We start from the raw sequence: 6000 nt of genomic DNA, 5'->3' as shown, positions 1-6000 counted from the left end.
ATACATTCACTAAGACCAAAAAAAGAAGATGCCTACGCCTTCCAGTCGTGTTATGTGTGTACATAAGAGACCCTGTGAGTTTTTGGTTACGCCTGTCCAGAAATTTGGAGTTTTCTGCGCGCTGTTAGGACTGACCGTCGTTCACGACGCGCTGTCTTTGAGAGTGGACGGGCGATGCGTTCCCACAGCTCGGGATCCCTGTAGCTTCCAAGAAGCGGGCGCCCCGCCGCGGGAAGCGCCCCACAGAGGGAAGGGAATCGTGCGAGCTCTGGTGGGCAGCAGAAAGGCGTCAAAGCTGGCGCCGTCTTCACAATGGGCCGCTTTGACATCGTTTGGGATGCTGCGGTGCCGACTTGTCTCGTATGTTTTGACAAGAGCATTTATAAGTCACCGTAAACCCTTTCCTGCCGTTCTGGGGAGATGCGGAAGAACTCGCCCGATCTCCCCTCCTCCCGGCCTGACCGTAGGAACTTTGGTGCATCAACAAGTGCAACGACCACTCGGCGATTGTGTGTTATTGGCTGGTGTCATGGCGGGTGGTCTCGTGTGAGATTGGCTACAACCAAGAAGGAGGAGCCAGCCTGAAGGGTTATAACGATGGTGCTGAGTGAGACAAGAGGCTCTGAGCCCTGGGTTAATGGCTCACCCAGTCAGTCCGCTCGTCGCTGAACCCTTACCTTTTTACTGTGTAAATAGGTCTACAAAAGGTGCCAGTAAACCTGTTTGTTTTCGTTTTCCTAACTTGCGAGCATCAGTTCCTCAACACGGAGACTCAGTCACGCTACCGAAGGGAGCCCGGGTCCGACGCAACCCAAACATCGCAACAACTGGTTGCAGCGGTGGCACGGAGCTGAACCCGGGTCACAACAGCACAGAGTACCGCCGGAGTTTACATTGCCTAGCCATATAAAGCTTCGTTTTAATAACTGTTGCGGTTTTGTGCGTCATAACCATAGTACAACCAACGTTCTTTATCGGTGTTACTGAAGCGGAGAGGACTCAGTCGCTTGCGTCGTCTGCACTTCGTCTACTTCTTCCCCATCTATCAAAGCGTGGGGCCTTAACCACATACTTTAAGCCCACGACGGCGCTTCTCTGAACTCAATTTTCGAGTGGGAGTTTATCGTTTCGCGCGTAGCGTAACCGCTTTTAAGCCCGAAATTGAGAAGCTCAGTATAACAAGTGTCTCCCCTGGAGGGTGAAGGAAGAAACATTGAAACAAAGTTTGGAAAGAAAAAAGTGCGAACGCGCATGGGAGAGGGTGCTAGACACTACTAGATAAAGAAGAATGTCAGGCGGCTGGGGAAAACTATAGCCTCACTGTACAGCACGGCCAACTTAATTTCCATGCAAATGAAGCGGTTCCTACCCCACAAACTCAATTCTCGCTGGTTCTAGAGGCATACGCAGTGTAGAAAGTAAGCCAGGCGAACACACCGACCTGCGGGCGTAGACTTAGCCTTTTTTTTTTTTTTGTTCTCTATAAGCGAGCCGATTCTGGTGCCCTGTCGAGCTGACCCGTTTCTAACGTCTTTCTTTTTTCATTCAGCTGTCTGCTGGCGAGCTGCCTGAAAAGCGGAGGCCATTGCTTTGAACCGAAGGGCGAAATTTCGTTTAAAACACTGTTTTTTCTAGAAGCAGTTTTGCTACGAAAGTTATTGTAACAGCAAAACTGATAGTTGGGCGTGTTGGCAGGTATTCATGGTGAAGTTTGGAGCGCGCATGGTTGACAGGGGCACAGACAAAATAGCCATCGTTGGCATTCACCGATAAAGAATTGACCTTTCTGAATTTTTCTTGATCATTTGTAATCTGTATGCATGCCAACATGACTGGCTTTGCTCATGCTCTGTGCGGATTCGTAGTGCTTATGTTCAGTCGTTTTCAAAAAGTAAACAGTCTCTCTTTTTTGTGTCCCTGTCAACTGGGCTCGCTACAAATTTCACCATGAGTTACTATGAGGTGGAACTGTGACCAATAGCATAGGAGCGACCGGTAATACCTAACCTCTAATAGTAATAATTGTTGTTTTTTTACGTCCCTAAAGCAAAATATGATTATGAGAAACGCCGGTATTGGAGGTCTTGAGAAATTTCGGCAGCCTGGCGTTCTTTAACGTGCACCTCAATATAAGCACACGGGCCTCTAGCATTTTCCACCATCGAAATGCGGCAGTCGCGGCCAGGATTCGATCCCGCGACCTTCGGTTCAGTACCCAAGCACCATAACCACTGGGCACCGCGGCGGGTGTGTAATACCTAACCTCCTTTGTTGTACTGTTACGAGGTTGAGATGGTTGAAGAATGCAGCAACAGAACAAGAACGCTTGTCAGCATTCCACCACTCACTGATAAGTAGTACTTTTTCAAGTGTTATATTTACTTGTAATGATCTCAACTGAACGCGATTGTTCAATTTGGAGCATATAAAAAGGTCTACCGGCACACTTGATGTCACAGATTTAGGTTAAAGGGGTCATGAACCACTTTTCCAAGTAATGATCTAATGGCCTCAGTATCGGAGTGTACTGCCTCCCGAATCGATTGCCGCAAAAATTTCTTGAATCCGTCAAGAATCAGCGGAGTTACGGGGGTTTGACGCACGCTCCCAGCGCTTTCTCTCTTTTCTCGTGCCGACGAGCGCACTGGAAGCTAGACAGGGAGGGTTAGCACGGGGGAAAGAGGTTACGTCAGCGCGCGTTCTGAAACGCGATCGCTCTCCGCTGTGATTCGCTTGCGCGAGTGCGGCTACCGTGTACTGAGGAGTGCGGCGCCGGCAAGTGGCGGCACCCCGCGGCAAGAAGCGCATCTGATCCGAACGCCGCTCTCGATTTACGTCGGCTATCAGCCAATGAGCATGCTATGTCTCTTGCGACGTAAAGTGACAGATCCGCGACGTAAACTGACAGACGCCCCGCCCACCGACGAGAGTGAGAACCGGCCTCTATTTGAAAAGAGGGCGCCTGGGGAAACGGCAACTTCGCGCTCCGCTTGTGGCCTTTACGCGGCGCGCACGACTGTAGTATTTGGCAGAGCAGTTCATAGCCGTGTCAGCTTTGCGCAGGATGTGCTTTTTCAACAAGCCCAAGGGGTGCTTCATGACCCCTTTAAAGAAAGGAATCCTGCGCTAGTGTCCTTCTGTAGGCCCTAGTGTACTTCTTCATCCCGCGCTGAATCCTGCGCTAATGTCCTTCTTGTGCAGGTCTTGGTGTAGGTCCAAATCCTGCACCTAATGCTGCTCCACTACCGTTAAACCTGAGGAAGTGCATAGCGCAGGCAACCCAGCAATTCCCTTGGAAATCGCCCACATGCCACCGCCTCGGCAATCGTGCACCTACTGATGCGGTGGCGCCCTCTCTTGCTCGGCGCGAGTACCAGCTGGATGTTTAGAAGCGTTTTTCGTGCTTTCAGGTAAATTATTGCGATTAATTTTTGGTTATTTGTGTAATTTATATTATTTTAGACCTTGTTAGTATTTTATTTAGTATAACGCAACCACGCTTATTTCGAGACCAGCCGGGCGGCGTTCAGCCGAGCGTTTAATGCATTCACGCCGCCGTCCTTCCTCCCGGCATCTGCGCACCTCGTTCCTTTGAAGCCTGGCTTGTTTGCGGCGTCTGCCTGCCGCGGCCACTCGGCTCATCCGTGACTATGCTCATTTGCATAGAAAGGCTCGCCGCACTGGCAGGCCACTTACGGCCGGCCCTCCGACTCGGTCACCCAGACGGTGCAGCGGCTTCTGTCTGTTCACACGACGGCCTCATTGGAGTTAAAAGGACACTAAAGAGCAAAACAATTTTTCTCATATTATTAAAGTGCTCTTTCACGATACCAAAAACACCACGCTTGCTGCGAGAAGCCGCTTAGTAAGCGAGAAAACAAAATGTGGGTGGCCACGCCACCTTGAAGTTTCCGCACCATTCGCCGTGACGTCGCATGTTTTGACGGCGCCTACTAGGGACTACGTACTTCCTAATCGGTAAACATGAAGTACATTGTCCTCTAACGGGGCCGTCGACTTAACATACCAACTTTGGGGTAATTTTGTTGAGCCAATGGCGCCAAAGTACGATAAGTACACTTTCAAATCCGTAACGGCACGCGGGGAGATTTCGGCGAGAAATTTAATAATGATACTTTGAACTTGATTTTCTCCTCTAGTTATAAACCTATGATGGCGAAATTAACATTAGAGTTCTCAGAGCACAATTTATCGATCTAAACCGATTAATTGTTTCTCTTTAGTGTCCCTTTACAGGGTCGACGCGCTAGACTGGCAATAGAGGAGAGGAGGTGGCGGTGAGGGAGGGAAAGTGGTGCAGTGTTCGAAGGTTGTGGGTTCGGATCCCACCGATGGAAAGGGTGCTTTTTCGTCCAGTTTAGTCGTTTTCAATGTAGGCCACAATGATCGCACTACAGCTAAAAACAACAAATAGCGACCCCCTACGCCCTCTTTGGCTAAATTGTCTGTTAGTTTCATCGGTTTCGTGTAACAGTAAGGCAAGTAATACAATACTCCCTACAGTAAGGTACAGTAATGTCGGAATACAACGCATTAGTAATACTTAAATATACAATGTTTTTTAGCTAATGCTTTGCTCAAAGTACTGTAAGTGCAACAATAATAAACGAGCTAACATGATATTAATTATTGTATTACAATGTTAGCCCATTCAGCAGAAAATTTTGAAAGCAAGATAATTGATATTTCGAGGGTGGTTACTTCTGCAGTATCAAGAGGTCGCACCAATCGTGTCGCTTGATTGTCATAATAGCACGCTCGTAAGCTAATTATTTCCTAAAATGCAATTTTTTTTTAATTCGAAGCCAATTAAATGATGTCTAGTTACGTCTGTGCCTAAACTAACCCTTGTCCCCTTGTCTACCATATTTATAACTAAAGGCAGCGCGTAACCTAACTGCCTCACGAGACCATGGACATAGACAGGTAAGCCGATTAGTGCGGGGTCCGTTGTGGCTTGTTTACCAAACCGAGCTCGTCTAACGTGTTCGTCTTTGTTTTAGGAATTACATGCACTTACCTACAGTGGGACCATATGCGGCGTTTCCCTACAGCTGCATTTTATGAGCCAAAAAAGCAAAAACAAGACAACAAAGTAAGCGAAATACACACGCGCACATACATACATAGCACGCACGAGAACCAAAGCTAAAGATGATGTCACATAACCATACAAGGCAAACAGTGTTCGGTTTTGTGTTGTCCGGCATAACAATTAAAGCGTACGTTTTTATCAGACAGATGCAACACACTAATACTGCTCTACAAAAACAACAAAAGAACTTAGAGGACGCTTGGGCTTCGCCTTCAAGAGTTGAACGCGGTAGCGTAATCTGGCCCCGTGCGCATCGCCTTCTCAACTGCTAGGCTCGCTTCGGTTCTCGGTGCATCCCTCGACCGTGCCGTAAAGAAATTACTGTGCGCGTAACACTGGCCGTTTCAAACTATCCTAGAATGCCTTCTGCAAATGCAGTTAAGTGCCCACTACGCCATAATTGTTCCTTTTGCGAATCAGCGAAGGTCCCACTACGCATCCGTAAGGCAACACGCGAAACTACGCAAGCTGCTTACTTCGTGGAAGCTTTTGCAGCTGATAACCGAATGATGCATAAAAGACAGTATCGAAGTTCGTGCCGGTTCACCATTGTTATAATTTTCGATCTCCGACACACGGTAAACCTCGACCATAGCAGCTCTTCTGTAAAAACATACGAACATTGACAGTGGCGCTCGGAGCACATGACGCTAAAAAAGAATGACAAAGCAAACAGAAAGAAAAGATAAAGCCGTAACTTGCCAGAGCTGATTCGACGCAGGGCGACAAACAACGATTTGAAGTGAAAAACGGGAAAATTGAAGATGTAAATTAAATACGAAGAACGGAAACTTCCCCGGGCTGCCTGTAGGGCGTTGGAGCCAGGACAGCTGGTCGCGGCTATGTCTAAAGAAAAAGCTTTCCAAGACGGTCCAAGGCTGGCA

Source organism: Rhipicephalus sanguineus, chromosome 11, assembly GCF_013339695.2.
Source record: "Rhipicephalus sanguineus isolate Rsan-2018 chromosome 11, BIME_Rsan_1.4, whole genome shotgun sequence".
NCBI classification, from domain to species: domain Eukaryota; kingdom Metazoa; phylum Arthropoda; class Arachnida; order Ixodida; family Ixodidae; genus Rhipicephalus; species Rhipicephalus sanguineus.
This window is presented reverse-complemented; position numbering follows the sequence as displayed.